Source organism: Macaca thibetana, chromosome 1, assembly GCF_024542745.1.
Source record: "Macaca thibetana thibetana isolate TM-01 chromosome 1, ASM2454274v1, whole genome shotgun sequence".
Lineage (NCBI taxonomy): Eukaryota > Metazoa > Chordata > Mammalia > Primates > Cercopithecidae > Macaca > Macaca thibetana.
Window position 1 is genome coordinate 129,566,596 of NC_065578.1, and position 23,003 is coordinate 129,589,598.

General features: G+C 42.5%; 1 protein-coding gene across 12 annotated transcripts in view; it reads right to left on the bottom strand.

Moving 5' to 3' along the window:
* The window catches only part of ARHGEF11 (Rho guanine nucleotide exchange factor 11), a 109,464-nt gene that overhangs the window by 53,092 nt on the left and 33,369 nt on the right, over positions 1 to 23,003 (bottom strand). The window lies entirely within an intron of this gene.

Consider the following 23,003-nt stretch of genomic DNA (forward strand, 5'->3'; position numbering starts at 1 on the left):
TTTCTCTAAAATAACACCACAGGCTAGGGCAGGTATGTGGGGGACAAGGAGATGGCAACATAAGTATACTTGCAACAGATGCATAAATTTTTTTTTTTTTTTTTTTTTTTTTCCTGAGAGCTTAAAAGAGAGAAAACTACCATTGAACTGGAGGAGGAACAGATGCCTATGGAAGGCAGGCCTGGTGGAGAGAATCAATGGATAGACTATTGTGTCAGCTGGGTTGTGCGTCCGAGTACATATTTGGGAGGAAGACCTTGGAAGGTTAAAAATCTGAGAAACAAGGAAAGGGGAGAGGAAGGTAGTTTGGCCTGAAATGGAGGCTGTCATAGATAGAAAATACTTTAATGGTGGCCCCTCCCTTTTCCTGACGACATTCTCATCAAAATTTGACAGCAGAGCTCAGATTCTGCTCAGCCTAAACCTGGGGGTATGGAGGCGACCCTGAAGAGTGGAGAATTTCCCCCCAAATTTGTACTCTAAATGGCACCAGTGAGACAGACTTCCTGACCCAACTTCTCAGTTATCCCCTACTGCCAGTCAAAGAAACCCATAAGTTCTTTATAATCTTTTCCCAGAGTCGCTCCTTTCTTTACATAATCATTGACAATCATCCCTTTAAGCTACATGTCTAGTGCCTCATGCCTGGATTACTGAAAAAAAAAAACTCTTTTCCACTCTCCAGTCCATCCAGCACTCCACCATCACAGACTAACTTACCCAAATACTACTCCCTCAGGCCCTCTCATCAAGAACTTATTATCTACACAATCAGATATGCCTCCAATAACCTGGTATTAAAGGACTTTCATCCTGTGGACCCAAATGTCTTTTCAAATTCATCTCTGATTACTTGCCTACTACCTACCTCTACTGGATCCTAAGCGATGCTGTACTCATTCCCATCTCTGACTTGATGGTTGCCGTCCCTTGTCATCTCTGTCCATCTCCTACTACTTTTTCAAGGTCATGATCAAATGGCATTGACTCCATGAAGCAATCCCTGACCACTGCAGCACACATTTCATTTACCCCAACATTTTATTTTGAAAAATGTCAAACTACATTAACATTGAAGAAGCAGCATGGTGAATATCTATACGCCCTTCATCTAGATTCAGCAACTAACATTTGTCACATTTGCTTTATCTTTCTATGTTTATACATTTTTTTCTCACTTGAAAATTGCAGACATCATGACACTTCACCCATATTTTAGCCTATACCCCCTAAGAGCACTGAAATTCTTCTATATAACCACAATGCCATCAGCACACCCAATGAGTCTGATACAGTATTATCTAGTATACAGTACACATTCAAATTTTCCCAATTGTCTTATTAAGTTCTTTGTAGCTATTCCCCAATTGCCTCAATTCAGGAGCCAATCAAAGATATCGAATTATGCTTATGTCATGTCTCTTTCAGATTAATTTAATCTAGAACCCTCCCCACTTTTCTTGGTCTTTTCTCTCATAACACTGACATTTTGCAGAGTCTAGGTGAGTTATCTTGTTAATGGCTTACAATCTGGATTCATCTGATGCCTCCTCATGGTTAGATTCATGTTAAACAGTTTTAAGAGACTATTAACATAAGTGATGTTGGACAGCCTGTCCCATTTTTGTGATGGTAGGTTTGATTACTTAGGTAAAGTGGTACTCCTGAGATTTTTTCAATGGTAAGAATCTATTTTCTCATTTGAATTAATGAGAAATCTGTGGGATGATATTTTGAGACTGCAAAGATACTCTGTTTTCCAACATCTCTCATCCAATAGTTTTACTCTCCATAGACGATTCTTGCCTAAAGCGCTTATTGCACTGGTGCCTGCAAAACGGCAATTTGCTAATTCTATCATTCCTTCTACATATATTAGCCAGTAAGCTTTTACAAAAAACGTCATCTCATCTCTTTTCTGGAGTGGTGCTATGAACTCACAGATCTTGTTTCCACCCCAAAGTAATACATTATACTCTATTACCCTTAAAAAAAAAAAGTTTAAAATGTTCCAATTTGACCAGTGGGAGCTTCTGAAAGCCAGTTCCTGTGTCCTTTTAACATGTCACCATCTGTCTTTGATCATGTCCTTGCTTTCTGGCACAAAAAGGTACTCCATGCTCACCTTGTACTTTCCCTATGCCAGACCGGGAATCAAACATTTCTCCAAGGAGCCCTGTTCCTTTTAGCAGGAAATGCATTTAGAAACAAGATCTGGCTGCTAGGTACTCATTGCTGCTGAGCTGTCCCTTGTTCCAGGCCCTTTTAATGGACAAGAGCTAGAAAAATTTATTATAAATTTTTGAGTTCACACTGGTATCTCCAATTTGAACTCAACACAACAGGGTTCTTCATCTTCCCCATTCCATATTGTATCTTCCTTTTCTCATATTGAGGACCCCGTTCCTAAACAATACCAATATATTTACTCACTGCTCTATTCAATATGCAGAAAAGATAGTTCCTGGAGTTACTACATCAGTATCACTAGTAACAACAAACCTATGAAGTTCAAGGTTTTCTTGCAGTTCTTTTTGTCCTCAGACTATATCCCAGTACCATCAGTAATGTGTGTGAAAATTTCTGGGTTAATCTGTTGGGTTTTTTGTTTGTTTTATTTAGTTTTTTTAGACAGGGTTTCACTCCATCAACCAGACTGGGGTGCAGTGGCACGATTACAGCTCACTGCAACCTCTGTCTTCTGGGTTTAAGTGATCCTCCTGCCTTAGCTTCCCAAATAGCTGGGATTACAGGCAAACATCACCACGCCTGGCTAATTTTCGTATTTTTTGGAGAGATGGGGTTTCGCCATGATGCCCAGGCTGGTCTTGAACTCCTGGGCTCAAGTGATTCACCTGCCTCGACCTCCCAAAGCACTGGGATCACAGGCGTGAGTCACTGTGCTCAGTCTTAATCTATTTTTATGTTATCAATTTGAGATATATTTAGGTTTCTTTTTATATTTGTACTGAATTTTAGGGTTTGCTTTCTTTCAAGCTTATTTCATTTTTTGAATATATTAAACATTTACACGGTTGAAAATCAAAATGAAATTTTAAAAGTATATTCAGAAGTATACCTATTCTTTCTCCCCATTCCCCAAGTAACCATTTTCATTTGTTTTTGGTTTCCTTGCTGTGTTTCTTCTTGTAAAACTAAATAAATACCGATACATATTCTTATTTTCCTTTCTTCCTTACACAACAGGTAGTATCATCCCCTTTTGCGCTTTGCTTTTTTCACATACAATATCTGTAGAGTAACCCGCAGAACTCTTCCTCTTCTTTACAATGCGGCCCGCATTGGCGCACACATTCTCCCCTCCTCCAAGGCTCCCTGTGTCAGTCCTGCCTATCTGCTGGAGGGCAGAGGTTGCAGTGTGGACTTCCCGGTACACCTGAGTGCAGCACAAGGCACAAGCAGGTGCTTTCTAACTATGCAGCCACATGCTCCTCTCCCCAGCCTATAGGGTGGGCAACAAAGCAAGGAGATGCTTGGTGACCTTCCAGAGAGCCCACATATCCTTTTTGTTGGCCTGCGGTGTGTCTGTGTGTGAATGTGTATGTGTGTATATATATATTTTAAAAGTTAGTTGCTAAGCAATAAAATACACATTTCTGACTTCTCTTGAAAGGTCAGTCAGAAGTTCTGGCATCCTCAAGCTTACGGACTCACATAGTGACAATCAGCTGAAAATGGGTGGTGGCAGCCCTCTCCAGGTGAGCATACCTTACCTTTCCCAGTCACCACTGCTCTTAGCTTACACTGCCCACTGCTTCACTCAGACCCCTACAAAGTATACGAGTTCGAACTTAAGGTGGCCAAACAGGACTGGTTTCTGGAGTTTAAAGAAACAAAGATAAGCAAACAACATTATGTCCTTTCCATCTGTCAATGGGAGGTTCCTGGTCTCCTCACTCCTACCCCATCACAAATGTGTAAATGAGGACAAGGCCTAGAACATCCACATTCTGTGGTAATAATGAAAAAGTTCTTACTACCTACCAGGTACTGTGCTAAGCACTTGATATAACCTTATCTAATTCAATCCTCACAAAAGTCTGCTGAAACAGGGAGTACATCCCCATTTTCCAATACGTGAACAGAGAGGTTAAATAAATGAAGTTAAGATGTGCATAAAGTTGGTGTGACTTCAACGTCTGTGCTCCTAAACAAAAAATTATATGACCTGTATATGCCACATGTAGATTTGCTTGGTCTTTATTTTCTCTTTTACATACATATATACATACATACACATTCAAGACATATACACATATATACATCACATGTGCCCACACACATATAATATATATGACATGATTAAAGATATATAAAATACACATATGCTATATATGTATATAAATACATAATACACATATATAAGATAGATGGATAGAGAAAGATAAAAAAGCACACTATACACAGGCTGAGCTAAGTCTTCCTGAGTCTGGGGCAAAGTAATATTCCTGGGCCCTTCCCTAAAGACAAGAGCAGTAAACCAGGAAACAGCCACCCTACCAGGACCTTAGCTCCAGATAAAGTCCATACTTACAGAACTCTGACCTGGTCTTACTGGTTGGTTTCCCTTATCTCCCAGGGTGGAGTTTTCAGCAGGCTCCTGGCACCCTAACTTTCTATGGATTCTGCCTCCGGGTAGAATTTTCCCTCTGGTCTGAGGCTGGCAAACACACCCTCCTAGGCTTGCATATCCCTACAGTAAGGGCTATGAGGAAAGACACCTGTTTGCATACAACCTCTGGTGATCTGTAAGTATCAGTCCCTCATCTCTTAAACTAGAGGATAGACAAATGGTCTCTGGCAGTGCACCAGAAAAGGTTCACACCTCAGTTGGATCACTTCCTAGCTATCCAGCAGCATGTGAATCACTTGAGGCCCCACCCTCAGGGATCCAATTCAGCAGGTCTGTGGTGTGGAATCTACTTCACCAAGCAGCCCAAGCCATTCCTTATTCAGAGGACTGTAACTTGGAGAAACTCTTGAAACAAGTCCCTTAATATCTGAGTCTATCATCAGTCTATCATCTTTCTTATCTGCAAAATGACACATATTGATATCATGTTAGTCTGTCTTCTCTTTTAGACTTTAAGCCCCTGAGAACAGGGACCTTGTATCACCAGATGAGTTCCAGCACAGCCTGCTGCATAGTGAAAGTCGCTCCAAACATGTTGGCTGAAGGACCATACACATCCTTTCTTTCTTCCAGGGCTGATGTGAGGGCAAAAAGATAATATTTGTTAAGTACTTTGAAAGTGTAAAGCCCTCTACAAATGGTTTTATTGTGTTTTTTTGCTGTTTTTTTTCTTTTCCCCCAGGTGTACAGTAGGGGACCTATGCTTGAAAAATGTCAGGCGTGAGGGGAACAGAACTAGAATGAGTGAGTGAAAAATACCCCTCAGGGTGTTCAGATTCTAGGTAGGGCAGGGCCAGTAAACCTCACCTTTCTACTTTCATGAAGGTCTTAGACAAGAAGAGATTTTGGGATTTGTTTGACTATCAGAGCAGACAACTTGGCAGGCAGGTGTGTGTGAAGGGAGGCAGAGAACTGGTGTGTTGAGAAGGTTGCTTAGCTTGATTCAACGCTGAATACTCAGCACACAGGCCATGTGGTATGGTTTTAAAAGCACAACTTTAGGAGTCAAAATACTGGCACAAGCTCAGGCTCAGCCCTTTCTTGGCTATGTAGTCTTAGGCAAGTCATCCAACCTCTTCAAACCTTAGTTTCCCAATAACAAATGTGGGTAATACTACCTTTCTCAAAGGGTAATTGGGAGGACCAAATCACCTTCACTGATACCTCAAAGCTACAACAGTCAAATTACAATCAATCTCCCCTACCCTGCTCCTGATCAAATGTTTCCTCCTCAGTAAAACACTGCCGTGCAATTGCTCACGCCAGAAATCTGAGGTTATCTTTGACACCTCTCTGCAAATCCAATCAATCGACAAGTCCTACTGATATGACCTCCTAACATTCCTGAAATCCATCTACTTCTCCCCTTCTCTGCCACCACGATCATTTAAGACACCATCATCTCTCACCTAGAAGAACTGGCCTCCCCACGTCTACTCTAGCCCCCACCCATTCTTACACACAGAGTGATCTTTTAAAGAGAGAAATTAGAGGATATACACTCTTCTGTGGTTTCCCATTGTCCTTGTATGAAGTTCCAAATCCTGCACATGGCTAACAGGTCCTTGGTGAGGTCTCATGCCTATTCTCAAGCCGTATCTGGTCACTCTACCTCTCAATCACTGTATCTCAACCTCAGGGGCCTTCTCTCCCACCTTGGCCTGGGGAACCCACACTCATTCCTCAGGGTTCAGCTTAAGTGTCTCTTTCTCAGACACTTCCTGTGTTGGATCTCCCTGAAATTTACCTTTGTAACGTGCCTAACTCAATAGTAAGTACACTATTGTTTGGGTTCCTTCCTTCCTTCCTTCCTCCCCTCCCTCCCTCCCTCCCTCCCTCCCTCCCTCCCTTCCTTCCCTCCTTCCCTCCCTCCCTTTCTTTTCTTTCTTTCTTTCTTTCTTTCTTTTCTTTCTTTCTTTCTTTCTTTTCTTTTCTTTTTTCTTTCTTTTCTTTCTTTTCTTTCTTTTCTTTCTTTCTTTCTTTCTTTCTTTCTTTCTTTCTTTCTTTTTTTTTTTTTTTTTTTTTTTTTGAGACAGGATCTCACTCTGTTGCCCAGGCTGGAGTGCAGTGGTGCAATCACAGCTCACTGCAGCCTCGACTTCCTGGGTTCAAGCTGAAGCAATCCTCCCACCTAAGCTCCCTGAGTAGTTGCCCGGCTTTTTTTTTTTTTTTTTTTTTTTTTTTTTTTAAATAGAGATGAGCTCTCACTATCTTGCTCAGGCTGGTCTCAAACTCCTGGGCACAAGTGATCCTCCGCCTCAGCCTCCCAATGTGCTGGGATTACAGGCATGTGCCACTGTGCCCAGCCTGTTTGGGTGCTTTTTTTAAATGTCTGCTCTTTTCCCATTTAATGATAAACTTCATGTATCTTGTTCTCTAGAGCACAGAGCAGCTCCAGAACACAGTACATAGTAGATATTCATTAAATATGTGTTGGAAGATGAAATCAGATATAGGTAACAGATCTTCAGACATCAAAATATCATAAGCCTATACTTATCACAGCAGTTGAGAGAAACATTTTTGAGTGACCTCCACAATGCATATAAATTAGGATTAAATTCATAATTTCATAGTTTTAACAAAGACTAATAAAGTAGAAGAGTATTAGCGTTTCCATGGACTTAGGCGGGGAGTACGACTGGCAACCCTGTAAGAACTGTTTAAGCTCCTGAATTCTTCAATGCCCCAGGTTGCTAGAATTGAATTCTGCACATAAGACAGTGAAGCATCAACTAGATAAGAAGCTGCATGTTAAAGTGTGTTGGTAGTTACAAAGTAGATTTGGGGAGGGGATGGCCAAAGAAGAAATCAGAGAGGAGGTGGACTTTAACCAGAGCCTTGGAGGAAGGGGAGGATTCTGACAGGTAGCTATGTTGTGGAAGGACATTCTAGGGGAGGAAGCAGAAGGCAGAGGGAGGACACACGGACTCTGGGGAGGCTGTCAATGCAATATGGGAGAAAAGGGGATGGATCTCACAACAGGGAGTGTAACAGGAGATAAAATTAAAAGGACATGGGTCTCGGTCCTGATTCTGCCACTTACTAGCTGGCTGAGCTTAGGAACCCCCCTCTCTCTCTCTCTTTTTTTGAGACAAGGTCTTGCTCTGTCATTCAGGCTGTAGTGCAGTGGTGTGATCATAGTTCACTGCAAACTCCAATTCCTAGTCTTAAGTGATCCTTCCGCCTCAACCTCCCAAGTAGCTGGGATTACAGGTCTGCACCACCATATCTAGCTAGTTGAAAAAATTTTTTTGTAGAGATGGGGTCTCCCTTTGTTGCCAAGGCTGGTCTTGAACTCCTAGGCTCAAGCAATCCTCCTGCCTTAGCCTCTCAAAGTGCTGGGAATACAAGTGTAAGACACCATGCCCAGCCAGGAACCTCTCTTAAACTTTTTGAGCCTTATAATTCACCTGCCCTGCCCTACCTATCTCACACAGCTGCTATGAGAATTAAGTGAGATAAAGTATGTCAAAAGGTTCTGCAAATACTAAAGTAACATATCATTGCTAGGGTGTATGATGGAGGGAAAAGACAGGTTATGGAGGGCCTTAAATGGTATCTAAGGATTATAGATTTGATTCTTTACAGATGGGGGAGCTGTTGAAGGCTTTCTCGAAGGAGTAATAGGATCAGGTTTAGCCTTTAAAAAGATAAGTCTGACTGCAGGGATTAGAGTGGCCTGGAGGAGGAAAGGCTGGAGGCCCAGAGACCAGCTGCGGCAAAGCAGATGTGCACCTGAAAGACAGCAATGCTGTGGAATGCTCTAGAAAGCACAGGTGAGAGACAGACTGCTGAGAGTGGGTTACTAGGAGCTGCCACCGGGAGCACCCTCTAGCCCTGCACTGTCTAACAGGAACCACAAGTCACGTGTGGCTAAGAGCACCAGAAATGTGGCTGGTTCAAATTGAAATACACTGTATAAAATGCACATCAGAGTTAAAGTTTTAGTTAAAAAAAAATATATCTCTCAAGAACATTTTATATTAAATAACAGTATTTTGAATATATTGGGTTACATGAACTATATCATTAAAATTAATTTCACCAGTTTTTTTTTTTTTTTTTTTTCACTATGGCTACTAGAAAATGTTAAATTACATATGGTTTGCATTATCTTTTTATTGGACAGCACTGGTCTGGCCTCCTTTGGCCATAGCTGCACCATACTTCCGCCTTCTCTCCAGTGGTGAGGCCTCCTTGCCCTTCAGAACAGTCCAAGAAAACTAGAAGCCTGCCCAGAGTCATCACTCCAAGAACTTCTGTCTCCCACAGCACCTGGCATATATTTTTGCCAAAGCACCTCCCACATTGTCGACCTCTCTCCTTGTTCGCTGGACTGTGAGTTCCTAAAGAGGCACACCAAGCTCATCTGTTTCCCAGGAAGGAAGCAGAGCCCGGCTCTGAGGGCACCATCTTCATCCCTTAGTAGAGAACAATCCAGCACTGCCCTAGGCAGTGTACCCTTTTCTCCACTCAGAACCCAACACACCCCATCAGCCTCGCAGGCTCTATCAGCATGGGTATCGGCACAAGCTCACACCTGACTTATCTAATCTGTCACATATTTCTCAGAAAAAGCTCAATGCCCAAGCTATGCCCAGGAATTTACATTGATACTGAGGAGTAGTGTGGTGAAGTGTGGAGTTAGAACAGGCCGGGCTCTGCCTCTGGCCATCTGTGGGACTGAGAGCAAACTATTTTCTGTGAACCTCAGTTTTCTCATCTACAAAACGGGAATACTAGCTCCCTATCCTATCAGACTGTTTTAAGAACTGGTGTAATGTAAGTACAGTATCTAGTACAATGCCTGGCATACTGCAGTACTTTAAAAATGGGTGCTATTCTTTGCTATGAGACCCTAAGTCAGACATAAATTAGTAAGCTATTGCCAAAGCAGGCACATCTTGCCTTGAAACACAAAATAAACAAGTCTTGAGTTATCTAATACGCAACCATCTTACAGATCTCCTAAGATCTCCTAGATGATCTACTGCTGAATATTATGTTTAGCCCATATTTATTTGCTTTTGTCACGGAGTCCTCCATCAAACTTATGTTCAATGAAAAGAACAGCATCTCACGGCATCAAGAGGAAGCCAGGAGACCTAGATATTGGTGCTAATTCTGCCAGTTACTAGCTGTGCAACTCCAGACAACATAAAGCAACTTTCAGGAAGATCCAAGATCTGGTTGTTAGGAGTAGAAGTCGGGGGTGGGGAGCAAAGCCAGAGAGGGAAATCATAGAGGCTGCCCCAGCAGGAGGGAGGGGGCAGGCCCTTCTGACAAGAGGGCAGGACTGACAGCTGACAGCCTAGACATCTGGGTTCTAGACCCACTCTGCCCTTATCTTTTTATATATTCTTGAAAAGGGAGAAGAAAATTACGTATAGTAAGCATGTGTTATAGGCATTCATTTAATCCTGACAACCTAGTGAGATAACCGTGTTATTTTCCTTTACGGATAAGGAAAATGAGCTTCAGATCAGTTACATAAGTCGCCCCAGGCCATACAGCTATTAAATGGTAGAGCCAGGACACAAGTTCAAATGTGCCTGATACCAAAGTCCCAGCTTTCTCTCTCTGTGCCTTGGCCCTATTATTTCCACGACGAGGGAGCTGAGCTAGGTCATCTCACATCCTTTCTTAATTCTGCTAGATTCTTTGTCCCTCATAATTCTTCTTCAGCATATCAGGTCTTTGCACCCAGGCAGAACTACATCCCTAGCCTGGAAAGGAAAGATTCTCTCTAAAGAATAAAGGGAGGGCAGGCCACGGCCAAATGCATTTCAACTGGAAAAGAAACAACAGACACCATCACCAACCATAATCTAGAAGCAATTCTGTGTCTGCATTGGTGATATCTACAAGATGAATAAGTATATCTTCATTTGAGTTTCCTGGTTTTCAATGAAGGGCAAAGGAGACGAGCAGAACCTAGAACCTACAAGATAAAGAACAGGCGTCTGTCACAGGAACTTGCCAGGGTCGACGGGAAAGGCCTCCATCTGTGGAATGAGGTTTCCTCCTCGCCATGTCATGGCCACTGTGTGGCACTGGGCAAGCCACACCACTTCTCAGTCTCAGCTTTCCTAACAGTAAGATGGGAAGACCAAGCCTTGTAGTTTTTGCAGGGCACTGTGATAATTAAATTATTTGTCATCCTAAAACCACTCTACAAGAGTATCTTTTTTTAAATTTTTTTGAGACAGAGTCATACTGTCACACAGGCTGGAGTGTAGTGGTGCGATTTCAGCTCACTGCAACCTCTGCCTCCCCGGTTCAAGTGATTCTTGTGCCTCAGCCTCCTGAGTGGCTGAAATTATAGTGTGTGTCACTATGCCAGGCTAATTTTTGTGGTTTTAGTAAAGATGGGGTTTTGCCATGTTGGCCAGGCTGGTCTCAAACTCCTGACCTCACATGAGCCACCTGCCTCGGCCTCCCAAAGTTGCTGGGATTATAGGTGTGATCCACCGTTCCCGGCCCTACAGGCATATCTTGTTTTACCTAATGTTTTCCTGAAAAGATAAGTAAATATGTTCTGAAGTAAATCATCCTGAAAGTGATAATACCTTAAATATAAATTCTCAAAAGACTGGGTTTTCTTCAAAGAAGGCATACTTTATACCTTGTATAAACAGAATTGTTACTTGAGTTGATTTTTGATTATTGGCACAACTAAAGGACCAACCATAAAGCAGGTACCCAGGATAATGGCCAATCCAAGAAGTCTTCATTTTGCTTTTAAAAATGTGTCATTTGGCCCAGAAGATTCACCTTTCTAATTTACTTTCTTAAGGTAGATTTTAAATTAGCTCCCTTTCCCTGAGTTCATACCAAAATTGATAGGAAAGTCCTGGGTGGCAGAGGAAAGTTAGTGTTTGGCTTTAAAACCACTGAGGTTAAACCATCAAATGGGTAATTCGTGGAAGTAATGGAAGTTGACGGTGTGAGGTCTGCTTGTCTTTGCAATCCCCTTCCTACCTCGGGGAGGCTGTATACAACCTGTTCTTCAGCTGAGGTAACTGCAGGTAGATGCAAATTGAGTCATGGCAACCTAAGCTCCCAACTGTAATGGGGGGCAGAAGCGGGAGGGGAGCCAGAGCTTCACAGGCTGAGTCCATAACCTCCACATTCTTGGCTAGTGACTTCAGGAAGCCCTGCCAGAAGTAGAAGAAAGAAGGGCGGGTAGGCAGGGGAGGTTATTCTCCACCCCGCAACAGGTCCCCCTGGAAATTCCTGTTCTACCCTTCTAAAACCTGTCTGGAAGCTCCCCTCCTTTGGGAAGCCTTCCTCAATGAACTCTCGAATGATGACCACTTCTATTCTTTGCATCCCTGGCCCTTAAGCACCTGACTACATCCCTAGCCTGGAAAGGAATGATTCTCTCTAAAGAATAAAGGGAGGGCAGGCCACGGCCAAATGCATTTCAACTGGAAAAGAAACAACAGACACCATCACCAACCATGATCTAGAAGCAATTCTGTGTCTGCATTGGTGATATCTACAAGATAAATAAGTATATCTTCATTTGAGTTTCCTGGTTTTCAATGAAGGGCAAAGGAGACGAGCAGAACCTAGAACCTACAAGACAAAGAACAGGCGTCTGTCACAGGGACTTGCCAGGGTCGGCGGGAAAGGCCTCCATCTGTGGAATGAGGGTTCCTCCTCGCCACGTCATGGCCACTGTGTGGCACTGGGCAAGCCACACCACTTCTCAGTCTCAGCTTTCCTAACAGTAAGATGGGAAGACCAAGCCTTGCACTTTTTGCAGGGCACTGTGATAATTAAATTATTTGTCATCTTAAAACCACTCTACAAGAGTATCTGTTTAAAAAATTTTTTGAGACAGAGTCACACTCTGTCACACAAGCTGGAGTGCAGTGGTGTGATCTCAGCTCACTGTAACCTCTGCCTCCCAGGTTCAAGTGATTCTTGTGCTATCATCACAGATCCCTGCCTGTGTACTGCTTTTAAAAGAAACTCACATATTCTACCATGTGATCTGTTTAATAAAATACCTGTTCTGAAGGACAGACTTACATCTTCTATTTTTTGTTTTTTTAGCACCAACTCTCCAACAACCTGAAATGGGTCTCTCAACCCATAGACTGAGCTCTACAAATATACCTGATATACATAGTTGGCTAGGATGCTGATAGAAGGCCAGCCAGAGAAAATCAGAGCCAAGTTTTCCAGTAGCCAGATCCCTGCAGCTCTCGACACTGTTTCATCACCCAGGATCCACTCTGGAGCTCTCTGTTGCTTACTCCATCCCCTCACATTGACTAATGGGCCTGGGACCACTAGAACATTAGCCACTGTGTTTATGACAAAGATAACCCCAAGCAACAAACTCAACATGTAGCTGCCTGATAGGAGGTACAATAGGCAGGCCACAAACCAAAAGAATACTCCATTGACTCTGGCTATGCAGGCACTTTGCAGGTCTAGATCATACAAATGGAGGGTGCCCTCTCCACTGGGGGAGATCCCAGACCATTCTGTGGGAGGAAAAGTGGTTTTTAGAGCAGCGGCTCCTACCACTTCCAGCAAGTGTTGCTGTCTCTTACACTCTTTCCCACTGAATTACAACTTTGATATTGAGGGGCTTGCACAACACCTACAGGGGTGTTAGGAAGACAAAAATTACTGGCACTGGGATATGGGCTTATAATTCCCTCTGTAGGTTTACAAAAATGGTAGACATTTGTCCTAGAGCACTTAATTTGACTCACAATTTACTATCACGCAGCACAGTTTAAATAAAGTATCCTAAAGGTCTGAAGATTTGGATTATAGTCTTAGTTCTAGGCCTTATATTTCTCCTAAGCAAAAAGTGTGGTTGCATGTGCCTACGTGGGATTGGGGAGCAGGGCGGTGAAATCATGGGAGAGGGGACGAGATGAATGAACCAAGTGGTCTCTGCAGTTCCTTTCCAGGACCTGGACACATATGATTATTCTATCCAGGCACAAATCACATGATAATGAGGCTTTATTACATCAACAATGGACCACCTCGAACAGGGCAATAATAGCATTTCAACTTGGAAACTGCTAGTTCACAAAACACAGTCTCCAGGAAATGAACCTGGATTGGCCAGGAGAGAAACAACGGCGACTGAGCAATCAATCTGGATATTATTCTCCATCGAGTGAGGCACACAGGATACACTCAACGGAAATCTGTTGAATGCTGAATGTCCAACCTTGAAATTCTAAATCCTCCCAAACTCTAATGCTCCAAACAGCCCAACCTTGCCCTTCAGCCCACTTTTCTAGGGCTGAATTCAAGGATTACCGTCTCTAGTAAATTTTCTAACTAGTCCAACTTACCCAGTGATCCTTTCAGTAACTAAGTCATTTTGAGTCCTGCATTTTGAGTCCATACGATGCTATTTCGCACTTGTTATCAAATAGTTTCATCCATATCGTTCATATCTCACTCCAACTAGATGATACACTCACTCCTCATGAGCAGAAATCCTATCACATATACTTTGTTGACAGAGCCCGCAATAAGGAACACAGTGCTAAGCATATACTCTTAGTAAATCCTTGTGACTGACTGATAAATGGGAACTCATGATGATGATAATAATAAGAGCTAGCAAATTCTTAAAGCACTTACTGAGACAAGAATGTAGGCTCCTGAGTTCCCCTCCCAGATGTAAATGCTGGCCCTGACATTTATTAGATGTGTGACTTTAGGCAAGTTACTTAATCTCTTGCCTTAGACTACTCATCCAAAAATGGGGATAATAATAGAGAGAATTCATGAGAATGTTAGGATTCTATTTCATGAGAATGTTAGGAATAAATTATTTAAAACATGCAAAAACCACTCAGGCCAGGGCCTGGTACTCAGTAAGAACTCCTTATTGATTGATTGTTGATTATTCATATTAGCCATTCTTATTTATTACATTTAATCCTCACAACAACCTCATGAGTTGGCATTATTAATGTTGCCGTTTTACAGATAAGAAAATGGGCTACAGAAAGGCTGAGCCACTTGCTTGATTTCATGCATCCAGCAAGTGAGATGAAGCTGGCATATGAATCCAAGCAGTTTAACTTCAGAGCTTTTACTCTGCTAATGCTTTGCACTCTGTCTAGAGAGAGTCCTCACCATCCATTTGACTTTGCCATAGATCCATCTTTAACTTATGCCAGTGTTCTAAAACCTCAGATCACAAATTTAGGAGGGTAGGGACTGGGGCTGCTTATTTTGAGTCTATACTATGCCACTTATTTGAATTCCCCTCATTCAAATTCAGATTCTGTTAACATACACTAAGCATCTGCTGAGTAGCAGGTGTTGTGCCAGATAGTATCTCACTTACCCCTCAGAACAACTATGAAAATATGTTTCATGAATGGAAAACAGGTTCAGAGAAGATAAAGGACTTGCCTGAGGTCCCAGGGTTGGTGAGACCTAGAGCTAGGACTTGAACTCAGATTCTCTGATGCTAAATCCAACAGCCAGCCTCACTAAGCCAGTCTGGCTCTGAGTGTTTCCTGACACAAGCGAGTAAAATGCAGTGCAGACAACTATTTATATGTCTGCTGGCCAAATGCACAGGCTCTAGAATCCTGATGTTGACACTCACTGGGGCCATGACCTCAGGTAACATATTTAACCTCTTAACCCCACGTTCCCTTAGCTATAGCAGAAGCAGCTATTACAAGGGATTGTTAAGAGATTAAATGGTAGAATTCATTAAAGCGTTTAGCACAGGGCACACATTAAGTGCTTAAAATATGTTAGCTATTATTATTATCACCACCATGGGAGAAGGGGGACTTAAGTTGCTCCTTTGTATTGGTCTAGCATTTCTCCACCTATGACTTAAGGGACATCCTTGTTAGAAAATACAGATATTCAAATCAAATTACTGATGGAGAAACTAATGTCTAAAGATATTAAATAACTTGTCCTAGGTTAGGGACACAGTTGACATTCTAACTTTAACCATACAACTCTTTACCAGGTCCTGCTATGCTGCCTCTCTGAACTTTTCAAAAATGTCTAGCATTTCAGAGCATACAACCTCTCATTCAGTTCCAGAGGAAGGCCTTGTATTCCTACCACTATCCTAATTGCTCCTTTTGAGCTTTAGGGATTCTCTGCTCCCCGACCAAAAATGGGGGCTGGGCAAGTTGCTCCAAGTGGAAAATTCAACTCCATCCCAGGCGGAAACCCCAAATCTCTGCTGTGCCAGCAGATTTCCAGGACGTGCTGGCTCCCAGAAACCACAATTACAGGCAAGCTCAAGGCAGGGAGTAATTAGGCCCATACCATCAGCTCAGCAGTCTCCTGGCCTCTCCCTCCAGGGCTGACTCCATCTCTCTACTTCTCCCATCCCCCCTCACCAAAACCCCCATCTGAACCACTGCATAGCCGAGAGAGATGCAATGGGAATTTCCATCCTTTCTCTCTTCCAGCCCCCATTCCATTTCCAGGAAACTGAAGACGGGTGGGGTGAGGGAGGAAAGAAGCCATCTCATAGATACAAGTAATGCTGAATGGCACTAAGAGCTGGAAAATAACTTTCACGGAAAGAGAAACATTCTTGGGGCCCCTCCCCTCGGTTCCCTCCTTGACATCCCGCAAAGATGACATCAGGAAGGAATTCCCTGGGTGAGACCCCCCAAATGTAAAAATACAAGGGATCTTGTGAAATAGGAAACATCTCTCCGGAAAGGAAGAGCCTTGGCTGGAGACAGGATGTGGAAACGATGACATCCAGAAGACCAAAGTAATCTAGGACTCTAACTCTTACCCCCAAGATCATAGAGGGGTCCTGCAGAAAATCTACCCCTCCCACAGCTCCTTCTAATCTTGGCTAACAGGAAAGAATGCCAGGCCTTGCCTTCGTTTCTAAATATGCTGCTCTTCTATCCTGAAATGTAGGGCTGATGTTCCCATTATTTCAAACTCCAGCACACTCACACTTTGTATAGTACTTCCCTTCTTCCTTCCTGTGTTACTGCCCGTTGCTCAGCTTAGTTTGATGCAGTGGATTTGCTCAGCTTAGTTTGATGACTGCCTTATACCCACCATTAAAAAAAGAATGTTGTCCCTTACAGCTCCCCGTGGTCTCAGGGCTGGCTGCATCCCCCCAACCCGCACAATGTTGACCGCCTTCAGTGGGTCTGGGTTTCCTGGAGTCACCTCTAGGGACTTTCAGGAGGTGAAGTTAATGTTGGATAGTGCAAAAGATGGATGGAGGGGCATCTCAAATAGGAAGTGGACTTCAACATCCTAAAGGTCTTTTGAACAGCGATGGCTCAGAGGTCAGAACTGAAGGCTGTCAAGGCAGTTTCTCAAGGCCATTCAGAGCCTCCAGAATTCTCATTGACAGAGTAGACTGAGAAGTGCCCCCAAACAGTCTGGTACTCACCCAATTCCATCAAAACCTAACTTAAAATGCATTAATCCCATGAAGCTTTCCTTGATTCAGCCTCTCCTAACTTCAGTCCTCACAAATTTATTCTTAGTCTCTTACAACAAAATCAAAGTGAAAAAGTCAACACAAACCCATTCAAACCATTTATTTCAAGTTATATTTCACACATTCAGCATGACCAAAACTATGAACTTTCCCTGGAGTTCATTCTAAAGAGACCTGATGTCTATATTAAAGGGCACTTGTTTTAACACTCTTTTTCTAGGTATTCTTAGATCAATATACTTCTACATCCCTGGTTTCCCCAACTAAGCTGTAAATTCCTTGAAAGAAAAGAGTATGTCTCCCATTTTTGAAATTTTGCATTCTCCTCTGCTGGCCAGTGCGATGAAAAACATGTTTTTGCATGGGCATGTGTGTATATGTACCTACACATAAAAATTCACTATAAAATATAGGATTCTACACAAAGCATTGTTTAATCCACTTGTGTGGCAAATCAGTTGACAACTGATGGCAGCCAGGACATCACAAATCTATTATTTTTTTTTTTTTTTTTTGGTAGAGATAGGGTCTTGCTATACTGCCCAGGCTAGTCTTGAACTTCCTGGCCCTTCAAGTGATCCTCCTGCCTTGGACTCCCAAAGCACTAGGATTATAGACATGAGCTACTGCACCTGGCCCACAAATCACAAATCACAAATCACAAATCTAAAAGACCAGACAGCCAAAGAAAAACTGGAGCTATCCAAGATGGAATCACACAACCACATGGGCTAAGAATCGGAGGGCCAGTTTAATTAGATGACTGCCAAGATTCCTTCCAATCCTGAAGTTGACTGATTTGAAGACAGAGTGGGACTGTGAGAGGGAGTGAGAGACCTAGGAGGTATCCCACCAAAAGCACCGTAATCATAGAGTAGAAATGGCTAGAATCTAGTTTCTCTCTTTCCTGGGCTTAGAACAAAAGGGTTCTGAGGAAAGGAAGAGAATTGCTCCCTGATCCTGTCTGCCCTCTGGTGCAGAAGACAGCTCTGGCCTGGGACTCAATGCTCTGGTTCTTGGTAACAGCATGGAAAGTCAGGCAGATCTGGCTTTCCAGACACTTGGATAGGGCTCAGGTCAGAAAGGCAGTGAGAAGATAGCAGAGACTGAGAAAAATTTCACCATCTGCTGGCACCTCCTTCCCTGGATCACACTGAACCTTTAATGATTTGACTGGTATGTGATGCCATCCCCATAATACACTAAGTGTAATGTGCCAGGAGCCTGAGCCAGAGGATGAAGGGCCCCAGTGAAGTACCCTGAGAACTGCAGCATGAGCTCTGTGCCACGGGCCTAGTGAGGCCTAGTGCAGGCCTAGTGGCTCCTGCAGGGCCAGGCTGCCTAAGGTCGGTAGCCCTTTCTAATTGACTTGTGTCAGAATCTCTCCCCTCAAGGGTTCTGCATGCTCAGGCAGCACAGAGTTAGGGGGAGGCGGCAGAGGTACCAGGGCATAACTGACTGGGGAAATGAAGAGAACTCCTCACCTGTGTCACACCTGTTCTCCACATACATTTCAGGGTACAAGGGAATGACAGGATGGAAAGGAGGAGAAAAAAAACAGAAGAGTTAGAGATGGAATAAATACAGACATGAGATGAAAAAACAAAGAAGTGGGGGGAAATGTGGAAGTTACAAAAGAAAGGGAAGAGCAAGAGAATGATAGAATAAAATGGTTGGGGATAGATGGTTATGTGGAAAGATGTGGAAAAAGGAAAGAAAAACCAGCAAAAGAGAGTAAGAAGTATTGAAAAGGGGAGAAAAGGGCATCAAAGTATTTAAACATCAGATTGTCTCAGGGGCTGGTACAGATTCTAAGCCAGCCAGACTTCCCAGACTCAGGCAGTACTGGCAGCAGGGGCGTTCGATGGAACTTCTTATTACAGTCCTTGGGTTGAGATTTATAAAAGGGCTGTGAAATCATTAATTAGTATAGAGTGTCTGGCACAAAACAGAATGGCAGGGTTGTGGCGGGGGGAGGAGTATGTGCACACAGAAGTGAGCTGTCAGCATCTGGGAGCAAGAACCAGGCTACCGCAGGATTTTAGGTTAAGGCGCTTTCCCTAGCAGGGTCTCGGTTTCCAATCTGGCACACAGAATTCAATACTCTCTCTCCCTTCTCGACACAAACACCACCTAAGGTGATCTTCTCTCTGACTGCCTTATCTAAAATTGCAATCCCACATTCCTGATACTTTCCATTCTGTCTCTGTAACCACTATTACTCAACACACAGTAATATCTAACAAATAATTTTCTTATTTAATTTGTTTAGAATGAAAGCTCCAAGAAAGCAAAGGTGTTTTTTGTTTGTTTGTTTGTGTCTCTTTTGATCTCTGTTACAGCTCCAACGCTTACAACAGTTCCTGGAACACAGTAGATGCTCCAAAAATGCTTATTAAATAAAACAATAAGCCTAACCCTATTTAAACCTAGCCCTATTCAGTTCTCAGTTGCCCAAGAAAATGTAGGGGGAAACACTTCATATAACTCAAACTAGAAAATGATACAAATCTACTTCTCACAGAATTATAAATGATAAAAGCAGGAAAGAATCTCAACACTCGCATTTCACAGACAAGGAAACTGAGGACTACAGCCTTTGTTATGGACAGAATGTTTATGTACCCCAAAATTCCTATGTTGAAGCTCTACCCTCCAATGTGATGGCATTTGGAGATGGGGCCTTTGGAGGGTAATTAGGGTTAGGCTAAGTCATGAGTAGGGCTCTCACGATGGGATTGGTGCCCTTCTAAGAAGAGACATCAGGAAGCTTGCACGTGCGCACACACACAGACACACACACACAAAAGGCTATGTGAGCACACAGTGAGAAGGCAGCTGTCTACCAGCCAGGAAGAGGGCCCTTACCAGAATGTGACCATGCTGGCACCTTGATCTTGGATTTCTAGCCTCCAGAACTACCAGAAATAAATGTCTGCTGTTTAAGCCACCCAGTCTATGGTGACCCAAGCTGACTAAACCAGCCTTTAATTGGATTTCCCCCAAGTGGCAGAGTGAGAATTAGAACCCAGGGCTCCTATCCCAGGAGGCCGGTGACTTTTCTATTACACAAGGCCTTGGAATGTGTTTATGTATCAATGTAGGGGTGTTGGCCATTCTGGAAATAACAACACTAGAAGAAGCTGGAAGAATGGGTTCAGCGTCTCTATCTCACCCTTCATTCAATTTCTCAGAGCTTCTTACTCTAAGCTGGGAGCCAATGGTATCACCTCTGAGAGGGTCCAAAGGGAGCTGTTCTCTTAAGTCCTACTTCATTCCTTTACAAGGTGGGGAAAGGAACAAAAGGCAAGGCATGGATTTGTTTTCAAAGGCCCTCCTAGCTATTGTTGAACTACAAATTGCACTCAGGAGTAGGGGTTAGTAGAGAAGCTGATCGGGTCCACAGGAGTAAAAAGTCAGACTGCCCAGTATATCACCTGTAGATAATTAAGAATGAAACTAATAAATCCTAGGGGCAGTTGAGTATTAATGTCTCTGCACATTTTTAAAAACCCAAGTGTGTCTGTGTCAAATCTTAAAATTATGACTTTTAGGTGATCTTCACCTCTATGAAAAGTCTGCTTATCCAGTATAAAGTGGACTTATACTTAATATGCTTCCCAAATGACTCAGGGATCTTTGTATTTATGACCACATTTACCTTTATCAACAGTTAACAACTATTTACTGGTACAGAGAAATGCTTTGACATTTGAGGCATATATTAAGGTGCAGGCATGGTTCTTGTCCTTGGGAAACATACAATCTTGAGGAGTTAGGAGACACAGGCAAAACAGACTTAAGTCTGTGCAATGTACAAATAAGAGAAGTTAAGTCCAAATCCATAAAGTGCCAACAGTACACAGAATGTACTAAGTAATAAACACAGTCATCAGAAAATGGAACTCATCAAGGAGAGCTATCCTAAGGTTGGTGGTACTGAGCTAGGCTCTTAAAAGGTACCCACAAGGGATAAACACTCATCTTTTATTTCTCCTGGATTCTAAACCTGACTCTGAACCACGATTTGATCTAAATACAGGACTCCTTACTAACAGATTCATGAGCTAGTCTAAGCTAGCTGGAAAACTTCTGTGGAGGGTAAAGCCAGTCTACCTGGCTAGAAAGACTGAAAGACACTAAGATATCCAGGATCTGTAATCTTATTATTTGCCACTTCATTCCAATATAAAAAGGCTCCCATTCTCCCCATGCACTCAATTCTATATGCATCAGCTGAATCTCAATCTGAACCTCTCGTCGTCTTCTCAACAGGAACCTGCTGCCTGGAGCACCTATCAAATTCAATCTCATCCTTCCCTCAAAAACAAATGAAAATCCCACAGCTAACATCATACTCACCAGGGAAAGACTTGCCCCTAAGATCAGTGACAAGACAAGAATATTTGGGCTGGGCGTGACAGCTCATGCCTGTAACCTCAATACTTAGGGAGGCCAAGGAGGGAGGATTGTTTGAGCCCAGGAGTTTGAGACCAGCCTGGGCAACACAGTGAGATCCCATCTCTATAAAAAATAAAATAAATTTTAAAAAGACAAGAATGTCTGCTCTAGCCACTTCCATTTGATGTTGAACTAGGGGATTCTGGCCAGGGCAATTAGGCAAGAAAAAGAAATAAAAAGTTTCCAGATGGAAAAGGAAAAAGTAAAACTCTCTCCGTCCACAGATGATGTGATCTTGTACACAGAAAATCCTAAGGAGCCCACACAAAAAAATTAGAACAAAGTTGCAGGATGTAAGATCAGCATATGAAAAATCATATTTCTTTTTTTCTTTAAAAGACAGGGTCTTGCTCTGTCACCCAGGCTGTAGTGCAATTGTGTGATCGTAGCTCACTACAGCTTCAAACTCCTGGGCTCAAGGGATCTTCCCACCTCAGCTTTCCAAGTAGGTCATCAGCCTGGCTAATTTTTATTTTTAAATTTTTTGTAGAGATAGGGTCTTGCTACATTGCCCAGGCCAGTCTCAAACTCCTGGCCTCAAGCGATCCTCCCATCTCGGCCTCCCAAAGTGCGGGGATTATAGGCATGGCCCACCACACTTGGACTGAAAAATTGTATTTCTATACACTAGCAGTGAACAATACAAAAATGAAATTAAGAAAACAATCCCATATTAATAGCAGCAAAAAGAATAAAATATCTAGGAATAAATTTAACAAAATAAGTGCAAGACCCGTATACTAAAAACTACAAAATATCACGGAAAACAATTAAATGAAAAGACATCCATGTTTACAGAGTGGAAGATCTAAGATTGTTAAAATGGCAACATTCCACAAATTGATCCACAGATTAAATGAAATCCCTATTAAAATCTCAATTTTTTTGAAATTGAGAAGTTGACCCTAAAATTCATATGAAAATGAATAGCTAAAACAATCTTGAGAAAGAATCAAGTTAGTGGACTCATATTTTCTGATTTCAAAATCTACCAGAAAGCTACAGTGAGCAAGTCAGTATGGGACTGGCATAAGGATAGACATACATCAACAAAATAGAACATCCAGAAATAAACTCTCACACTTATGGTCAATTCATTTTGACAACAGTGCCAGGACAATTCAATGGAGAGGTAATAGCCTCTTCAATAAATGGTGCTAAGACAACTGGATATCCACATGCAAAAGAATGAAGTTAGACCCCTGCCTCACATCATATATAAGAATTAACTCAAAACGGATCATTGACCTAATTGTAAAACTCTTAGAAGAAAACATAGGAATAAATCTTTGTGACCTTGAGTTAGGCAGTGGTTTTCTAGATATGACACCAAAAGCACAAGCAACAAAAGAAAAAAATATATAAAAACTGGACTTCATCAAAATAAAAAACCTTTGTGCTTCAAAGGATACCATCAAGAAAGTGAAA